Source organism: Lactuca sativa, chromosome 3, assembly GCF_002870075.4.
Source record: "Lactuca sativa cultivar Salinas chromosome 3, Lsat_Salinas_v11, whole genome shotgun sequence".
Lineage (NCBI taxonomy): Eukaryota > Viridiplantae > Streptophyta > Magnoliopsida > Asterales > Asteraceae > Lactuca > Lactuca sativa.
This window is the reverse complement of record NC_056625.2, coordinates 32,781,675-32,804,275: the sequence shown is the minus strand read 5'-3', so window position 1 is coordinate 32,804,275 and position 22,601 is coordinate 32,781,675.

The window sequence follows — 22,601 nt, the reverse complement described above, 5'->3', positions numbered from 1 at the left end:
TTCGAAAATGGGCAAAACCACGGCTCGGACACGCACCCATGGATCATCGATCGATCCTAACCCGCAAAAGGATGTCGCCGGTCCATCACGCAAAGCAGCCGGTAAACGAAAAAAAAGAAGAGAAGAGGGAAGCGATCCTTCCCTTACAAATGCTGAGATCAAAACCTATCGCTCCAATCTTCGGGGTCGCGCAATCCGGCCGACAAAATTCTTCCATAAAAAGTCCATGAAAAAGCTTGGGGTGCATGATGGTGTATACCATTTGTTCATACAACTCGGTTGGCGTGGTTTTCTTCGACTTTGTGACAGAACTTACGAGGAACCCACAATGGAATTTCTTAGCACATATGCACGAGATGATGACACGGAATTCCTCACATTCCAGTTGAAAGGGGAGCATCATAGACTCACATACGAAGAGCTTGATTCTATCATGGGTATAGACGATCCATTCCGCATCAGCCCCCAAAATCAAGAGTACCAAGATTTTCTGCGTTGCCCTGATGCAAACTTTTGGATGCAAATTTCCGGTCTCTCAACCTTCAACCCAAGCCGACAGCGAGCCAAGCACATCGTTCACCCCTGCTGGCGCATTGCTCACCGAGTTCTCACGACAAGTATCTTCGGGCGCCTCGAGCCCGGTCAAATCAACAGATGTGAGCTATTTTTCCTCCGAAGCATGAGGCGTGCACTCTCCCTCAGTTTTTCAGGCTTCTTTTTAGACAAATGCGACTCCATTCGCCAGCGGTCCTTGGGAGAAATTTTCATCGGAGGACTCATCACGATCATAGGTCAAGCCATCGGCCTAGACTTCCCGGCTCCCGAGTACATACCTGTCGACACCCCACCGAACTTCCTGCTAGATTGTGATACTCTCATCCGGATGGAGATGTTGCTCGATCGGGGAACACGCACGTACAATTGGTTAGACTCTGACAAAGCCCCGGTTTACATCCTGCCAAGTTGGATCGGTTCTTCATTCGATACAGACGACCCCGACACTTGGCTTCCTCCAGATCAGTTGACCCAAGCAGGTGTAATCCCAGAATTCGGTGATGACGCAGATGAACAAGAGGAAGAAGATGAAGAAGAGGACGATGAGATGCCCGAAGCTGAGGACCATTTTGACCAGCCTTTGATGCAGCAGCCGATGTTTCAGCATGATCAATTCCAGGCCCCTCCACAACGTTTTGACCAGCCGTTTCAGCAGGGGGGACACGAACTCCCACCATATTTCCCCCCTACGTTCTTTGACCAATTTGCCACGATGTTCTCCACAGTGCAGCGCATCGACGCCCAAAGACAAGAGAATACGAGAACCATCCAAGATGTGGCAAGCCGTGTTGATCGATTGGAGCAGTCCTTCCCTCACACTTCCCGCCAGGTCCAGGATATGTGGGACTACCACTATCGCCACGGGCATTTCCCGCCGCCCGACCCCCCGATTTAGGTCCTTTCCGGCCTTTCCTTAAGCATTGAGGACAATGCTTGTTCTTAAGCTTGGGGTGGGGCATATCCCTTATCTTTTATTTTATTTTTATTTTTTTCATGCATTTTAACTAGGTTGCATAACATTTTAGTTTTAAGCTAATTTTCATTCATTTTTTTTTATTTATATAAAATTCCAAAAAGATTTTATTTTCTTCTTTTTCACCTTTTATATTTTTGCATAACATTTAGCTTAGGCATTAACATTCATGCATTTTTGTTGTCCGTTTATTCTCACCTCCTTGGATGCCATGGAATAGGTTCACAGTTATTGTATCATTATTGGTCCAGGATCTTGTTGTTATCTCACCAATCGAACAGGGACCATTAGCTGCAGTTTGGGATCTCATACTTGGGATCAGATGTTGGTAGCTTAAAGGGGTAAGTGATCATGGACATGTAGTTTTCATGAAGAATTATGCATACAATACTAATGAATGTAGGATATACTATAGCAATGGATGTCTTAGCCTTGCGGTCACTACCGCCGAGAGGATCACACTTGATCACGTTTGAACCGTTAGGATGAAGCACTAGTGCTTGTCCCCGAGTAGAATCCATATCCGTTCTCTTTACATCACCATATCTTTTTGCGATTTTCTTAGGATTTTAGAGAAGTCTTTTAGTCCGCATGTGGACATTTTCATTATTTTTTGAAAAAAAAAATTCACAAATTTGAAGAGGAGCTTACATTATATCTTTATGCTCCACACATGGTCATTTTCTCGCTTAGACCATTCGGATTATATTACTACCCTTTCGGTTCCACTTACACACTTTAGGAACCAAATTCTGAGTCAAAAGGGTTGTTATTACATTACCTTCAAGTACCCAAAAAAAAAAAACCAAAAACAAAAAAAAAGGGGCAGGCAAATTCCCAGCTGCAGAAATCTGAGAAGGGTGACCGGTTCAATTATTGAACTAATTCTTCCAACACTTTGGTCACCCGGCGTTTGATATTCATTTATTTAGGTATGTTTTATTGTATATAGATCGAGTTGTTTTTCGCAAATTGGTGATGTTAGGGAGACTGTCGAGTCGGATACTACGGGAGGTTTGGGCCAACACCAAGTGAACTGATTCTTACAACGGTGCCCGAGCGATTAAACCTAGTTACACATGAGAGAAACCGGCAAACGTGAGATCAGAGTGTACACTTAAAGAAGAGCTCCACCCGAGCCCATCCAGCTACTTTCTCCCTACTACAGATATTCTTCATTGTATGCATGTTCCATTGAGGCTGCGACTGCTCATCCCTCCTTACTCACCTGAAGGAGTTATCCTGGCTGTGGTTTATGGTACCATTGTCATCGGATGAAAAATTCGTGAGGTAATAGCAAGATCAATTTTGACCATGTTGACTAACGGTGATCAGGTTCTGCGGCTCTATCCATTCTTTTTATTTTCTCTAGGATAGTTCATCCCAAGTTCATTTTAGTCTTGTCTTACTTGAGGACAAGTAAGGTTTAAGCTTGGGGTGATTTGATAGTTAGTTTTGTTTACTTCTTTTTATAGTTTATTTTAGCATATTTCATTCATAATTTAGATAATTTCCATGCATATTTTCCATTTTGTTATTTTATGACTATTTCGGGTACTTTCGAATCTTGTGAGCATAATTGTAGGTTTTCGGGTCTAGTGGAGCGGGAGTGTTCGGGAGTATGGGAAGCGATGAGATTTGATAGGCAAAAAAAAGGATGTTAGGCTTGGTAATTGTGGAGATGGTGCATGGAGCGAGCTTGATGGTTATTTGAAGGTTTGGAGAGAAATAAACTTTAAATTTGCAAAATGCGGGCATACGTAGATTTTTAATCAGGAGAGTGCACGAGCTTTGGAGGATGTGGAGAGGTCAAATTGGGCTTTAAATGAAGAAAAACTTGAAGAAAATGGGCTAGGAGGTGATTGGATTCGATCTGGGCTAGTGGGATATGCTTTGGAGGCCCAAAATCTCAAAGAAGCCCATGTCAGGCACCACCCGCGCAACCCACCCGCGCAGAAGCACGCGGGTCGCGCAGGGCTCTGCAGGGGCATTTTCGGAAATCACTTTGGAAGGCTATTTGAGGAAGGTTGGTGCCCATCTTTTGGGGACTCTTAGACATCCGATTTTTGGAGATTCTCTCTAGAGTTTTGATGACTTTTGAAGGCCAAGAACACTTGAAGAACATCATATTTTTACCTCTTGATTCTTGCTTAATGTTTGGTACAATTTTCTCTAACTTTGTTTCTTTGGGTTTAGCCATGTTTGGCTAAACTAATCTTGGTTGACTTTTGGTTAATCCTTTGAACTTTTGTTGAATGTTGAAGAATCCATGAACATGTTCTTAAATCTTTATGGGAATGTTTTGTGTTTTAACATCTTATCACTACTTGTATGTTTTAGTTCATGAGTTTAAATGTGTTTGTGGTGATTAGTTGGCTAATTTCTTGATTAAGTAAAGGATCCTCAAATTAGCAAGCAACAAATGATTTTTGTGTTGTTTTTGCTTCACACAATCATAAAAACATTTCCTCCAACATGGTGGTGAAAGCATTTGACCCCTCTTGGATTTGGTGACTTTTTGGTTCTTAATGCTAGTTGACTTTCACTAATTACATGCTATTTGGAATTAGTGACTTTGACTAAGGAAATTGTTATGAGCTTCTCTAGCCATTTCAACAATTAAGAAAAGTCTAGGTAATCTCAAGCTCCTTGGATTACTATAGCCAAATTAAGGATTTAAATCAAAGTATTGCACCATTGGATTCTAATGATATGTTCATCAAAAGTCAAAGTGAGGAAACTTTAAGTCAACCATCTTTCCCTCATTGATTTTACATCAAACTCTTATTTTTGTTGCATTTGTCTATTTAAACCATAGTTAATTCTAGTTTGTTTCAAGTATTTCAAAACACCAAAACCCCCCATTTTATTTTTATTGTCATTTTACAAGTACTTTTACAAAGAGATTTTTCATAGAATTATAAATTGAACCAATCTCCGTGGATTCGATCCCTTTACCACTATACACTATTTTAGTGTGTAATATTTAGGGTTATTATTTGTGTTGGCCTCGACAACCACCAGAGACTGAACCTTTGGTACCTATTTATATTTGGGTTTAACCCATTTCTTTTTCGATCCAATGGGTGCCCCGACACTTGATTTTGAACTTGAAGTCGGCCGTTGAGATGACTTTGACCTAGCCAGTCTTGGTTTTGCTGGAGCATCTCTTGGATTTGGCTTCTTGGTTGACATTCCCTTCTTGCCTTGGGATTTAGATTCCTTGTCTCATGGGTTTGATTCTTGGCCTTTTGCGCATTCCAGTCACCATTTTCAGAACTTGACCTTGAGGGGTTTCTTTTGGAGTATCTCCCACTTGGCGCGTTCTGCCAGCCGCGTGCGTAGTAAGGACCGTATGTGCGATTTGGACAGTTTCAGGCAGTGTGTCCAGGTGTTCCACAGTGAAAACATGTCTTTTTCTTCACTGTGAAGTTGTTTCTTCCTGCCCCTGGTGGTGTATCCATGCCTTGTCTCTTGTTATTCGCACAGTTACAACAGGCACTCTACTGGAATTGGTGGCCTGTATTTCTCAACAACATGTTGATCATAAGTAGCTGAGTTCGAAGCAATAGATTCAGAGTTCAAGGAGATGTTGGTTTGTTCAATGGTGTTCTCCTTGTTCTCATCCTCTGCTACTTTACCTCCTGACACAAATCCAGCTGGTTTGCCATATTGAAGATGTGCCTCCCTGTCAATTTCTTCCTGTGTCATAAGGATGGATGTGTAGTTATGATTGAAAGGTGGAGGAACACTATCATACCCTAGACCTTTTTGCTGGTTAATTTTAAATTGCAGACAATGGTTTATCATGTTTTCAACTACTTCGCTTGACACATCAAATTTTCTAAAATCAAAATCTGCAGTTTCAAATTTGCCTTTTAATGTGTCAAGCTCAACAATCAATTCATCAAGTTGTCTCTTAACATAGTCATAATTTTCACATGTCTTGCTATAATCTTTTTGAAGCCTCCTAAAGTCTTTGGTTTTTGCTTCTAATTCAGCCTTTAGGGGTTTTTGTCCTTTTCTAAGTTGATATCCTTCATATTTTAGGTCCTCGACTTCCCTTTTTAGCGAATCATTATGTTCAAGAAGAAGTTTAATCGTAGCTTCACATGATTGAGAGCATGAAACTTTATTGACCGGGATGTTTACGGAACTCATTGTTTTCCACATTTCAAAGCATCAAGTTCTTCAGTTACAACAACAAGACTAAGATGATTGAGATCTTTTGTCTTCTTGATGACAACCACGTTCATATCCCATGATTTCGAAAGTGAATTCTGTAGCTTTTTGTTTATCTCAGATTTAGTTAAAAGGATCCCAGTTATATTCATCTCAGTAGTAAGTGTGGTAAATCGCTGCAACTAAGCTTCCAGGGTTTGTTCAGGGATATAATTGAACATGTTCAACTTTTGTCTTAACATATCCTGACTCTCTTTCATGTCTTCATTTCCCTCGTAAACCTCAAAAGCTATTAAAAACATCAATTTAAAATTCAAAATTAAATTTAAAAATTCCCCTTGACTATAAACCTCAAAAGTCAACCTTAAAAGTCAAATTTAAAAAGTCAAACTTAAAAGTCAAACCGAAAAGCTAAATTTGAAAATTTAAAAGTTAAATGAGAGAGTCAAAGTTTAAGTAAAAAATCAAAAATAAAAGTCAAAATTTAAAAACTAAAAAATTTTGGGTTGAAAATGGAATTTAAGAATAAAAGAAATTTAATTTTGGGTTGAAATTGACAAAAAAGCGAAAGTAGGTGCGAAAGCGAGTCTTTATGAATTAAGTCCGGGAGTGATGGAATAAGATGCTACTTAGAGCAAATGGTAAGACGCATGAGCGAGGAGATAAGCGACCCGGGTTCGATCCCCGGCACCTCCAAAACTTCGTCCGCCCTTTTCTTCTTTTTTTAATAGACACTGTGAAGACTCCTGCTGGCTGAGACCGAGGCTGTTGAACAAACACGTGCGAGGTGCGAACCGGAAATGCTGCTGACCGTACACGTGCGATCCGTAAACTCCGAGGGTCAAAATCTCGGACCGCAAACTCCGGTCGTAAACCGCCGGGCCGCAAACTTCGGTCGGCCGCAAACGCCGGCCGTAAACTTCGGCGACCTTAAACTCCTCGCTGAGTTTTCACCCCTTTTTGCTCCAAAACTCGATCAAAAACTCGTTTTTATCAAAAACACAAAGAACAACCCCCCTATTTTCAGAGATCTATCCAAAAACGCAAAAATCCTTCCAAAATAAGATCAAATAAGCTCCAGATTTGATAAAATTGACTGATACAATCCAAGCTCTGATACCAATTGTAAGTCCCCAAACTGCTTGGGTATCAATCAGATCCAATTGATGGTGCGGAATCCCAATCAATTGGATGACGTCAGATCAAATAGAAGAGAATGAGAAGAAGAAGAAGATGAATCTTGAATGTATTGATATGAATATGATTGAAGTTCCTTACACAAGATTCACTTTTTCTTTCTAGAACACACCTTAAGTTTCACACACTTAAGCTCTTCTCTTCTCTCTAGCTTGCTTACACTCCATACACCCCTCACCCTCTATATATATACATGGGGAACATGGGCCGTAAATGGGTTTACGGTCGTAAACACCTCCCTGGCCGTAAACCTAACCATAAACTCATAAAACATTACAGAAAAATACATTTGCCTAGGAAAAAAAGTATAAACCATATTTTTGACCCAATAATATGGTCATATCTGCATCTTGGGGTTGTGTCCTTGTGGAATAAGTGCTTAATGACTAAGTCCATCCCATTTAAAGTCTAGGGTTTGAGTTTTAAGCCACTTGGTTGGTTCCTAGGGGTAAAGTTGGAAACTTTACCCTTCTAGACGCAATTTCAGTGAAGATCTGAGTAGGCTAGTTGTTAGTTTTGATTATGTTGGCTTAATGGATTAAGTTGTTTGGTATCGGGTGAACTCAAAAAACTGGATGGCCAACTCGACGAGTTGTTTTGGTTTTTCCCATTTTGGAGTTGGTGTGGCTCAACTCGGCGGGTTGATTAGATAACTCGACGAGTTGGATCGGGTTCTTCCCGACTTTGCGATTGTTAGAGGAACTCGGTGAGTTGAACGATAAACTCAACGATTTGGGTCAACTCAGGCTGTTGACTTTGACTCTTGACCTATGTCTTTGACCAAGTTTGTCCCGAGGGGTGTTTGTGATAACCTGATTTGGATTTAAGGAAATATGGGCTTAGGATAAGGCCCATATGGGTTTGGGCCCAATTTGGAAAATTGGGCCATTAGTGGGACTTTATGGATCTTTTGGTTTTGGGCCTCGATTTTGGTGCATGTTGGGTCAAGGGTAAAATGGTAATTTTACCTCAATTATGGATTATGGATTATGGCACGAAACCTAATTGCAAATTGGGTGTGTTGTTGGTATTGATAGCTCGGGAAGCCAACAGGGCAGGAACTAAGGATTTCTTTCGGGGAGCTTCTACATCTGAGGCAAGTCTTCCTTATTGTGTTTATGGGTCGAAGGCACCAATGCCGGCTCTTTTGGATTGTTATCCTGGTTTATCGTATGCTTGCATGTTGTAGTGATCTGTTAGATCTGTAACAAACCAAAAATCAAAGGTAAAAATTTCATTTTTATTATAATCAAAACACTGATGTAACTTTGTTCTAAACATTGAAAAGCATTTCAATTAACACAGTTATCAAAGTCTAATCCTAAAGATCACATATTGTGGAAAACATAGGTGTATGCGCTGTGATCGTCCCGAACTCTTCCAATTGAAAACCGGAGTACCTGAAACATAAACTAAAAACCGTAAGCACAAAGCTTAGTGAGTTCCCAAAATACCACATACCATACATATCAATGATCCATACATGCCATACATAACAGTGAGCCATACATAACATTCATATATCATAATCAATAAAGGTGTAATGTGCCAACCATAGTCTTGCCATTATCCCATGAGCCACCTTGTGGTCTTTCTTTCCAGGCCAGGGGCCACAACTGTCACACCTCGAAACCAATGGCGGAAACGTTCCGGGGCGGAGGACATCATGTTAAGTATCACAACCAATGTACATAGTAAGCGAAGTAAACATAACCATTACATTACATAAAAGTATTTACATTTGTTTGAAAATAAAGTATTACAAGTTTACACATATATCATATGATCAAAAATTAAGACGAGTCTTCTATACGCTCCGTCTTCTCCAAAAGATCGTTGTGTACCTGTCTAATGTGGACCTGAGAATACAAGCAGTTTGAAAATCAGCATAAAGCTGGTGAGTTCATAAGCTGTTTGTTTATGTTAAAAGAACATATTTCCTTTGGTTTTCTAAAAAGTTGTTATCCAAGAAAATCCCATATTTTCTTATAAAGACAGTTTAGTTAGAACTTCTAAATTTTCGTTTGGTACAACAGTAGATAGTTTAATACGTAAAAATATAGATTGAAAACCCCTGGGAATACCATCCAGTACAACAGTAGGTAGTTTTAATATATAAAACTATAGATTTAAGGAAGATATAGAATCCGTGAATAAACTTATATTTTAATACGTATTGTGAGTCGGATAACCATGCTAATATGACACGAGACCTCCTTGACGTTCTTCAGGCATCGTACGATATCCAGAATTTGTCACCCCAGGCGTGCCCGCCTAACTGTAGCTAGCAGTTAAGGTGTGGGATTGTCAGTCCCGAATAGATCTATTCATAAATTCCACACTCTCCCTCCAGGAGACTCTGGTTATACTTCCAGTGAGGATTTACTGATAACCCGAAGGGTTTAGTGAAGACAAATCTCACAAGCTAGTATTAAATTATTCACAGTGTACTCGGTCGTTATCAAACATCATAATTGTTTTGAAACATAATACAGTGAAAACAATTGAATACAAAGAAATTATCTGGCATGATACTCTAAATTAAACAGAGATAAACTGAATCAGACATAGTTTATCTATTAACTTTGCATGAAATCTGTACTCGTAAAACAAGAACTGAAGATCCCAAATTATTCCCATAATAATTTGATTGTTTCTCACACTGTAATTGAAATCCATGTAGTTATATTCGATAAAACATCACTTATGCTCCGCATAATACATAAGGGGTAAAGATATCTAAAAGTTTGCCAGATATTTATAGAATTTCATCAGTTTTAAGTTTCAAAAACATTTATAATGTGCTTGTATTCCCCCCTGAAAATATTGAAAAACACGGAAAAGGCGAAGGGGTATGAACTCACCAGTCGAGAAGTGTGTCGGTTGGATGCTAAGTGTCATTTCGGGGCTTGAAAACACGCGAGGTTCCTATGTAATATGAAGAGATACATAATTTGTATCTAATTAGATCTTGATATATTAATTAAATAAGAATAAACACTTCTAGACGCGAAAACACTTCAATTCAAGTGTTTGGAGTGACCCGGGTAGCATCTAAGGGTGTGTAGGGCCTAAATAAGGAGTTTACTCTTCAAGAGTAAGCCCTTAGGGGTGTTTACGGTCCAATGACCATATCCCCATGAGTTTACGGTTGTAAACTCATGGTTGGTGAGTTCTTGGATGTTTAAAGGCCTTACAATGCACAAAGGAAGGTTCTAGGGTTGACTCTATAGCTTAGGAAGTGGTCGGGACTTGAATTGACCTTGGAAAAGGAGTTTACGGTTCTTGAATGACAATTGGGGAGTTTACTACCATAAACACATGAGTTTATGGCCGTAAACTCATGTTTGTCCATGAATCATGTGTTTTGGTGGTTGTTGGTTAAGCATACAAGGTTCTAGACCCAAATCTAAGTCATACAAGGTGCTTAGGGCACTTAAACACCCCATTGAAGTTGTTTACGGTTTTGGGAGACCTTCCCAAACCGTAAACTCAAGTGTGACTCATTTCTATATGTTTTAGTGCATCAAATGAAGGAGTACAAGGTTCTATGCACTCATGGAAGCCTTTGGAGGTGTTTAAGGGGGCATTTTAACACCTTAAAAGGTGTTTAAGGTCCATGAAGATGTGTTTACGGTTCAAGAAGGTTCTTGGACCGTAAACTCATGTTTACCACCCAAATGATATGATTTTGGTGCTCAAATTTCGTGCATGCAAGTCCTTAAGCCATATCTAAGCACTAGAAGGGATTTGGAAGGGTTTTGGGGCTTCAAAACCCCTTTAAAGGAGTTTACGGTTTGGGGAGGTGTTCCCGAACCGTAAACACATGTTCTTGATGGTTTTGGGTAGTTTAAACAAAGACTTTCTAGATAAACAAGCTTAGAAACATGCTAGGATAGTTTACTTACCAAATTGAAGCTTGAAAGTGGTGTTTTTCGCCAAGTTTCGAGTTTTAGAGAGAGAGTAGAGAGAGAAAGTTGTGAGGTGGGTAAAAGTCTTCAAATGATGCCCACTCACCCTTTATATAGGGGTTGGGTTTGATACCCGGTGGAAATCTACCCGATACCGACGTTAAACAGGGTTTAAAATTTTACCCGATTAATTTTTCGTAATTATGACTTAGTCGTAAATAAAAATTTTCCAATAAATAACGAGGATATTTTACGCTTTTCTAATGGGTTTGGGCACTCTTGAGGCCATAATAAGAAGTCCCCATTTTAATTAATTTAAACCAAAAGTTAACGGAAAAATTGGAATACGAACGGTTTTATTAACGGGAATGGGTTACAGTGACGGAATAAAATACGGGTTGTCACAACAACCCTGGGTCTTACAGACAATTGCCAAGAGCCACCTCCTGATCTTCCATGCAAGCATCATAAAGACAACTAGCATACAAACTATACTACTTAACTATTTACTTGTCAGAGTTCAGACTCTGGACTTGCATACAGTGTGCCATGAGCCGCCTCTTGGTCTTTCATACATAATGCCAAGGGATAACCATGGGTCTTAGTACAACACATAAACCAAATGGGCCGGCATTGGTGCCTTCGACCCATATAGCAGTGAGGAGACTCATCTCGAATGTTGAAGTTCACTGCAAGAAGTCCTTAGCAGCTGCCCTGACAACTTCTCGAGCTAACAATACCAAAATATCACCCAATTAGCAATTGGATTCCAAACCATGACCCAAAATCCATACTTAGGGTAAAATTACCATTTTACCCCGGCCCAACAAGATCCAAAACCAGAAAATCCATCAAATCCCATTAATGGCCTAATTTGGAAAATTGGGCCTAATCCCATACGGGCCTCATACTAAGCTCATAATTTACAATTCAAATTACCTCAAGCACCCCTTGGGACAATTTGGTTAAAGGCGTAAGTTCAAAGTCAAATTCAAAGCCTCGATTTGACTCAACTCGCCGAGTTCCCCCCATTAATCAACAGAATCGTGAAAAGGCAATCTAACTCGCCAAGTTCACCCATGAACTCGTCGAGTTTCCCCTTTAGACGGCAAAATCGGGAAAAAATATTCCAACTCGCCGAGTTCACACATGAACTCGCTGAGTTCTTCAGTCAACAAAACCTCTTAATCTATTAAGTCACCAATCTCGAAACTAAAAACTCCACCACTCAGATCTTTAACTGAAATAACGCCTAGAAGGGTAAAGTTTCCAACTTTACCCTTAAGAACCATTCAAATGAGTCAAAAACCCAAACCCTAAGCTTAATAGGTTAAAGGCTTAATCATTAATCACCAAATTATCAAGAAAAAACTCATGGATGCAGATATGGACCTTAAAGGCTGAAAGGTCAAGTAAAGTTTCCAACTTTACTCTCATGCAAGGCTAGAAGAAGCTCAAAATCTCAAAAGAGGCCAAAGGAAGGGCTTAATGGCTGCATGGAGCCCCTCAGACCATAAAGTTGGCACCTTTATGCCACAAGAGCTCCCATGAATCATGGATCTGAAAGAATAACTCCTTTGGGACAACCAACACCCCCATCAACCACTCAAACTTGGCTAAACCATGGAAACTAGCCCTAACAAGGAGATCTAAACATATAATAAGCAAGGTTGAGACTTTATACCCGAAAAATGTTGAAAATGGAGCAAGGAATCGAGATCTGAAAGCTCTTTCTTGAATCCCCACCTTGCACTAAGATCCTCTTCCTTCAATAAGCTTCAAAAATCCCAAAATGCACTCAGAATGGGCTCACAACACTCAAGGAGGCTCTAGGGTTTCGAGATTAGGGTAAAGGGAAATAGAGATTAGAAATGAGGCCAACACCTGAGACTTAAGGTGTTTAAATAGGGTGCAAAACCCAAAAATTATGGTTTCTCAAATAACTCCAACTCGTCGAGTTGGCATTCACCAACTCGTTGAGTTGATCCTAAAAAATGCATGTGCCAAAGACCTCCAACACATCGAGTTTCCTTACATACACTTGACGAGTTGGCCCTTAGCAAGGATGATTTATTTCCATCATTTCCTTCTAGATTCTGGGCGCTACAGAATTAGATGTGCATTTTTAAAATTTCAAAAAATATAAAAATAAAACTGAAAAACAGAAAATTCACAACTTTGATATCCCGAGTTTGAGAGACTGTAAGTCAATGAATATGAAAAAAAATGACATAATTATAGTATAAAATCATGTACAAACTCTAGACTACACTTTGGAAAAATCGGCATGCTATTCTGAATTCAAACGAATTAGATGCATGTTTTAAAACAATTACATAATACAAAAAAATTGAAAAATATAAAATGTCCAGCTTTGATATCCCGACCTTGAGGGACTGTAAGTCAATGAATATTAACACTAAAATAACAATTAAGATTATGTACACACTATATACTACACTCTGTAAAAAACCCTATGCCAATCCGACTTTAAACGAATGAAATATGCATGTTTTAAACTATTCATAGAAACCGGTTCCGACCCCTAAAACTGGTTTTGGTTCCTAACACGGTTTCGGATCTTAACTCGGTTTACCCGGACCCAAAGGACCCGAAAACCGGATTATTTGGAACCCGGATAAAGCCATTCTTTAAACCCTGGACCTGGTTCAGTTCCATATATTCCGGTTCTAACGGTTCCAGTTCGATTTCGGTTCCGGTACGGTTTTTCGGTTATAAATCCCATTCCTACTCACACAAATAGATAATATATCTGAAACATACTTGGGATTCTTTCCAAAAGAAGATCAAGATGGTAAATCCCTTCTTACTTTGACTCTCCTTTAAAAAAAATAAAAATTATGAGAGAGAGAGAGAGGATGTTGTAACCAAAATACATGATTCGGTTCAAATTCTAACTCTCATCCCATATACTGAAACCATTAACCCATGAACCTTAGCTCTAATCATAAAAAAGTGCCATTTGGTTAACCAACATACTACCATTTAAATGAAACACAACTCAGTTTAAAACTCAAAAAGAACAACGACGGAGGATTAATTTTACTTTGTTATAAGGAGAAACTGAGACAACGTAAGCACTTTGTTGGTGTTCTACAAGCCCTAATTACAAAATTAAGAAAAAGTGAAACCCCTGGAAAGAGAAAGATACATGGAAAAGAAAAAAAATGAAACCCCTAATCCCATCTCTACCTATCTACCTGAAGCATAACAAAAATATAGGATTCAAGGTCTAAATATACAAAATTTCATCTATGTACACAAACCATATTGTGATTTGTACAATGAAGACATATTCATTCTTTTTCATCGCTGCTTCCACTTCTACACACCATTTAGTTTTCACAGGTGAACAAGAACAATTGATGCTAACATGTTATAAGGACAACCATGTGAGGTCCGGTTGTTCCTCTAAATTCATGTAACTAACCAAGTAATGAGATGGTTTGTATATTTTTTTATCTAACACATTCCTCCATAAAAGACATACTCATTCTTTTTCATCGCTGCTTCCACTTCTACACACCATTTAGTTATCACAGCTAAACAAGAACAATCGATGCTAACATGTTATAAGGACAACCATGTGAGGTCAGGTTGTTCCTCTAAATTCACGCAACTAACCAAGTAATGAGATGGTTTGTAAAGTTTTTATAATCCCCTGAAAAAAAAATATTTGTTATCAAGTGTGTTGTGTAAATTTTGAACCGATTATAAGAATAAAGATCATTTTGCATAACATTTCATCTACAAGAATTCTGTTATATAATATTATCTTCCAATTTAACTCATCAAGTTGATAATCTCTAATATTCTCTATTATGTCTGTCAAATGTTTACCATAACCCAAAGTCATAATTTAGAGACTAGCATGAACATTTTGAAGTTAAATTATAAAAGTAAGTTAGTTGATAGGATGAAAAACACTTCAAGGTTATAAAATAAGTGTCATCATCAAAGACTGAAAAAATAAATAAAAATAAAATAACAAGCATTCTCAAGAAATACAACATGAAAAAAAAAAGAACCAATCAAAACTTACTAATATGCCTATTAGTAATCATTCTAACATATTCATAATATTAATTTTGGACAAAAAGTTTTCTCATCTTGTCATGTTAAGTAGATTAGATATTTGTTTATTAATCATGCTTTTTAATCTATGTGGCAGGTCAAACATTTGAATTTTACTATGCAATGTACCAATTCATATCCACTAACCTAAACAAAATAGCATTATAGTGGTTGTTTACAAATTTTATCTTAACTATACTGACACAAATCTAAAGAGAAAAATGGAGCAATCTTACAAGAGGGCAGCACCAATAGACATGGTTAAGAGAGTAACTAAGTTGCTATTATTATTATGGTTAAAAATCAAAAGTTCATTGCTAATTTTGGTAAATAATTTTACATGACTTGCTTTTATAGTTAAATGTATATAAATACAAGTATGTTGCTATTTTGGGTATAAAATAAACTACATTATTGGAACTGCAATTAAACTATATTAGTATTATTGGTAAGCAAATGTAAGTAAGTTGGCATTATGTTTTTGAAATATATAAGGGAAAAATGTACTAACTTGTGCTTTAACATCTAACAATATTTTGAAGTTTGAACACTCTTGACCACAACGACTTCATTAGCAAGAACACTTTCCCAATGATCCAAAATCAAGAACACTTTCCCAATGATCCAAAATCTTTAAAAAAATACAACGTACTTGCTAATTTTCATATATAAATTTAAGTGACTTGCTATTATAGTTAAAAGTATATAAATAGAAGTATGTTGCTATTCTCAGTATAAAATAAAAGACATTGAACATATTGGAACCACGATTAAAGTAGATTTCTATTATTGGCAAACAAATGTAAGTAGCTTGCTGATATATATATATATATATATATATATATATATATATATATATATATATATATATATATATATATATATATATATATAAAAGGGAAAAGAGTACTAACTTCTAGTTTAACTTCACCAATATTGTGAACATTCTTGACCATAACAGGTTCTTTGGCAAGAACATTTCCAAATTATCCAAAAGCTCCTTAGCTTAACATGACACAAAATCCGAATTCTCATATTGATACTTCCAAACATGCATGCTTTCTTTCAACTGAATTGTTGACCCCTCTACAGTTTCTGTGTACAAAATTTGCATAGTTTTGATTTAATAAGTTAATTTTCACTTTCTACATTTCTTTTACAACAACGCAATTATGTTTCATTTCACCATTTCCCGTTCTACTAAAAAGGACAGTAGAATAAAATTATCATTTCCTATTTTTGTGTATAAAATTAACACAACGTCAAGACATCGTAAGAAAAATCTCGTCTGCGTTCCCCACAAGGTGGGGAGCAGGCAATTTCTAGTTATGTATTATTTCAAAACGGAGAAATCGTATTTGCATTTTATTTACATTTTTTTGCTTAGTATTTTATATTTTACAAAAGAAAACTAAATCTTAACAATTACAATTTAAATTAACGATCTTAATACTTTATCTATGAAAGTTATATGTATTAGTTAAAATAAATAAAAACAATATCTCCTATTCTAATAAATAAATAAGTTGAATCTCTTACTGTCATGTGCCAATATATATATATATATATATATATATATATATATATATATATATATATATATATATACTAGACGAATGTCCGCGCGTTGCGCAGAAACACCTATATAGTTGAAGTCTTTACAAATATACGTTTTTTTTAATATAGCAATAACGTTGTTGTTAAATTCGATATACTAATTTGTATACTAAATTAATATAATATAATGATTATTTTGAATTATATGATAATATATACATTTATTATAACTGCATAATCTCAATCGTTTGAATGACTTCTACTCGCGAGTTACACATGAATAAAATTAAATATAATATATGGTTTAATGTTAGTTATAGTTGTTGTTATTGTTAATTAATCTTTTTAAATTTATTTGCTTAATGTTTTAATTTCTATCATTATAATTATTTAAAACATCAAACATTATTTTTGGATTTTAAAGGTAACAACATAATCATTTATATAGAGTTAATTTTAACTATTGTTACCGTAAGATATTTTAAGTTACTTATTTGAAAGCTTTTAACGATTATAAAAATATCTTTAGGAAATATTTTTGTTAAATTGATATTACAATTTCGTTTTTGCATTTATCACTACAATTTATCGTCTTTAACTATTTATAAAATATTCTTTGGTTTTTTAAGTGGAACATAAATTTATGTTTAAGTTCACATTTTAATGTTATATTTGAAATAACAATTTAAGTATTTTGTCCAAACTGTTCAAAACTTGTAGCTTTAAATTGATAATGGTTTGCATACAACAACATATTAAATCTAATAAATTAAGTATAATATGTTAAATGTTAAAGACATAACTTTATAAGTAGAAGTAAACATATTATTTTAGTGTTTAAATTTAGTATATTTATTATTACACTTTAGGTTTGATATTTATTTAACCTCATTAACCAACTTATAATCATTATTAGAAAAACACTACAATTAATAACTTTTACCTACTTACAAAATATTTTTTGGTTTGTTTATCTTAAACTAAAATTTATATTTAAGTTGACCATGTAATGTTATATTCAAATTAATAATTTAAGTATTTTATACAAATTGTTCCAAATTTGTATCTTTAAAATGATAATTGTTTACATCCAACAATATACTAAAACTAATAAATTAAGTATAATATGTTAAAAGTTATAAAACATCACTTAATAAGTAGAAGTAAATATATTATTTTAATATTGAAATTTAATTTATATATGATTACACTTTAGGTTTGATATTTATTTAACCTTATTAACCAACTTATAATTATTATTAGGAAGAATTGAAAACTTATGGGAGTTTCAAATGAATGTGGTGAAAAGAAAAATGCATTGGGGTTTCAAATGAACATGGTAACAGGAAAAATGCTTCCTTTATGATATATATATATATATATATATATATATATATATATATATATATATATATATATATATATATATATATATAGGTTTAGGTTCTATGGAAAACAAAAAACCCTAAAAATCATTAAAATGCATAAAAAAAAAATACTTAGAGATCACAAAACTTTTAGGTCAAAATCGCTGAAAAAAAAATTTTGAAATTTTTTTTTTACAAAAAAAAAAAAAAAATTGATTTTTTATTTTTTTTCAGTGAAATTGTAATAAATACTGTGATTTTTTGATAAAAAAAATTCAAAAAAAAAGTTTTGTGATGTCTTGGTATTTTTTTATGCATTTTTATGATATTTAGGGTTTTTTTTAGGTTTTTTTTGTTTTCCAAATAACCCTCCCATATATATATATATATATATATATATATATATATATATATATATATATATATATATATATATATATATATATATATATATATATATATATATATATATATATATATGAGATCGTTCAAATAAAAACAGTAAATAGTGTGAGAATGTAAAAACACTATTTTTATGTTATTATTCTACAATGAATTTTGTATCCACAACTTTATGTCATTATTCAACAATGAGTAAATGAATAGTCACAGATTAAAACTAAAATTAGAATTTACTAAAAGAATACACATACGTAAATTTATAATAGAATGCTAACATCCTAATGAATATATGAATAATCAAACGTTAATATTCATATTAGAATTACTTTAACAATATAAATATGCAACATTCGTTACAGAATAATAACATAAACATAGTGTTTTTACGTTCTTACACTATTTACTATTTTTATTTGAACTTATATATATATATATATATATATATATATACACACACACACACACACACACTACCTGTCACTTTTTTGCTATTCCCTTTTACATTGCATTTTCCTACGTCTAAGTTTTTCCATCCATTTTGAAATCCCTGAAAATTATCCAACAATTTGTTAATATAAACCTAATTTTGAAATCCATGATAAAAGTTTCCAATTTGAAGCCGATAAATCAGCTACTCATCACCGAGAATCATGATTGCCAGCCTATTCTCTCCACAATCTTTAAAAAACTCATAAAACCCTGGAAGCGGGTTCTTGATTCACCATCTCAGAACCTGGTTCTGAATTTTCACATATTCATTTATCTTGAAGGAAATCCAAATTGATTTCCATTCATATACCGTCTCTCCTTTTCGCGAATCTTAACGGTCGTCTGCTACATATCACGTAGCAGAAGGTATATGCTTCTTTGTCATCGATTTCATCATCTTTATATATTTTATTGGTCATATGCATTCTATTTTCCAATTGATGTTTATTTTATGGTTTTATGTGGCATGTTCTTTAACCCTTTCTCTTATTGAATGCTTCACGTAACAACTAGATGTTTATTGAAAACAACTTTTCTAAGGATTTTGTACATGAAGTTTTCTAGTAATTTGGTTTCAAAGAAGGTTAAAATTATGAAAATGGCATCTTTACGGAATGCTATTCCTTCACTGGATCCATAACACTAACAATCCAGGTTATTTTTCTATCATTTATTGTATTTAATAGCACTTCACGTTAAACACGCTAAGCGACCATTTCGCAGACTTTAAAATATACGACAAAACCATTAAAAAGTGAGATTACTCAAATGATAATGTTTTGTTTTTGTATCTAAAGTATTACTGATCTTATTCCCTTTGATTCTGTCATCAACTGGACTCAAAATTTTCTTATAGTGATCCGATTTTGGAAGCAAAAAAGAACGTAGTTAATTGCATCAACAGGTAAGTTAATTGGAGCAACAAATCCACTTCAAGTTGAATGAGATACAGTTATAGGGGATCTTGCTGTTCAAATCGAATGGTTAAATTTTAGTCTCTTTTTATCTGTTGATTTCTATAAATTTTGGGAATTTGGCTTCTTTTTATGTGAATTAAATTGTATAATGAATCAATGATATTTTTTGAACAGAAATGTGGTTCATGGAAGTGATAGCCATGAAAATGGGAAGCGGAAAATATGTATCATCTTATATTTTGGTCTCCTTTTCATGGTCAAAGTTGAGTAATGAAAGCAAAATAGTAATTTTGTTATATAAAATGGAATAAGATACGATTAGATAGAACATATAGAAACCGAACAATCTTGTGAGGAATGAAAGCAAAATAGTAATTTTGTTATATAAAATGGAATAAGATAAGATTAGATATAACATATAGAAACTGAACAATCTTGTAAATGATTTATGTTGTAACATGACCAATGTATATTTTCATGACAAATTTATGTTTCAAAGAAAGTGAATTAACAAAATGGACACAAGTTTAAGCTCCATGGCTGATAGAATAATGAGAAGCACCATTATTCATTCACAAAGAATCCATTTATGAGAGATAGAAAACTCAAAATCGAATTAGTGTAATAACAATGGAGCTTGATGCTTTCATTATTGGCGAGATTATGAGAAATTACAAATTAATTCTCTTTATAAACCTTTAAAACTATAATATTGTTTTGCACTTTATCGTATGTGGTAGCACCTACCCGTGCAGATGAAGGTTGTTGTGCCATTGGAAAATCCATACATATTTAAGGTTTTATGTAGCTTTAGATACTCCTTTATTTTTTTGATGTACTTTGTATACATTTTGTTTTAACATGAGACTTTTATCAAGTAATTTTTTTGAACGACATGGAATATGACGAGTCACTTCAAAAATTAACCATTTTCATGGATTTTGCACCAGAAGAAAAGGTGGAAATCTTGGAATGGATAACTGATAGAGAAAAAAAAAGTGGAGGCAGATTAGGCTTAAAGGAACCATGATGCTTGAGTCTGCAAGTTCTTCAAAAAAATGCTTCGGAAACAGTGGTTTTGATATCAATGTACTTTCAAAAAATGTTTTTTACAATATTTTTTTTATTTTTAATATGTATTATTTCAAGGTCTGAGTTATTTTTTTACTCTGAAATGGAGGTTTTAACTGAAATGAACATTTTTTGAAAAAGGGTTCGTTTTTTTTTTACACTTTTTATTACCAGGTCAAAGTCCAAGCTTGATATAATTTTCTTTAAAAACGTTTTTGAAATGACAGCTTAAAAGCACTGTACTTTGGAAAAAAGAAGTTTTTTTGTTTTACTTTTTGATGTCTTTTATTACCAATATATCAGGTCATGTTATCCATGATGAAAGTTTTTGCTTTTGTTTTTATTTTTTTTATTATTAATTTTTTTTAATATTTTGAGAAAACATTTGATGAAGGTATATAAGTAAACACCATTATATTGACATGGGTGCAAACACCAAGCTACTATTTCAAAACTTCCTCCACCTCTATAATGTAATTGTGGATCTCCATAAATTGTTATTTTTATATACTCTTTACTTAATGAAACCCATGAAACATGCAATGTTACTTTCGGTGTAGGTGGTTATGGACAATGGAATATGAGAAGGGATTATAATTGTTGAATCTTTATTTACAAAGCTACATCCCGGTACAAGTTCTACCTTTTTAGAGTATAATAATTTCAGAAGTGTTTTTGAAATTATAGAGTATTTGTGTAATAAAAATTTTAAGGGGCATTTTGATCATTTTATGAAGTTTGATGGTTTAAAGACCAACCAAAATAGTAATTCTGGAGGGCATTATGGTTTTTTTCTGGATAAGAATAAAGGACAATATGGTCTTTTTATGGTTATTGACAAATATAACATGTTCAAAGCATATTTTTAAAATTTTAAGTTTTTGGTTCACATGAGAGAAAGAAGAGTATGGTATGATTTTGGTGTGATTACTCAAACAAAGGGCATTAAGGCCTTTTTTGTTTTGTTTTTTTTTGTAACATCCATAAAATTCAAGCCAATTTATTTAAATCATTTAAAACCATTCAGTTATTATTATTTGCTTTCAAAATAGTTTAAACATCAGTGTTCCCAGAAATCATAATCATCAATCGAGGAAGTGTACGGTCACGCCTTCGCATTCCCGCAGTCATCCGCTGAACCTGAAACAATAAACTGAAATTGTAAGCTCGAAGGCTTAGTGAGTTACCCCTAAAATACCAACGTCATACCGATATAACCACAACATATAACATATAAGTAAACATCATGCATAATGAGCCTTCAGCATGACTAGACCGCCTTGCAGGCCTACAACCTATCTGGACCGCTCCCGAGCCTTCGACATGACTGGACCGCCTCGCAGGGCCTACAGCCTATCCAGACCACTCGTCAACTATGTTGGCCTACAACACAAAGCAGGACCGCCTCAACCCAACCCCCAACCAAACAACCATATGCACATATAACAGATAATCACATAACAGTCTATAAACAACAAACCGATCTAACAGATCAATAACATATCAACATCCTATAACCAGGATACCGACCTAACGGGTCACTAACATAACATCATCCTATATACCAGGATACCGATGTGAACATAAATATCATACACTAGTTGTGACGCCCGAGAGTCAGGGCTAAGCATTTTAGACGATGTAATTAGGGGTGGCAACTCTCGACCCAACCCGTAACCCGACACGAAAATAAGCGGGTTAGGGTTGAGATTTCTGACCCGCCAACCCACCAACACGTTTATTTAATGGGTTGGGTTGGGTTACCTGTTTGGGTTCGCGGGTCAACCTGCCAACCCGCCTAATATATTTAATTATCTATTTATTTTAATTTTTAACAATCTAAGATCATATTATCCTATTAGTTTCTATTTATCATATCCTTAAA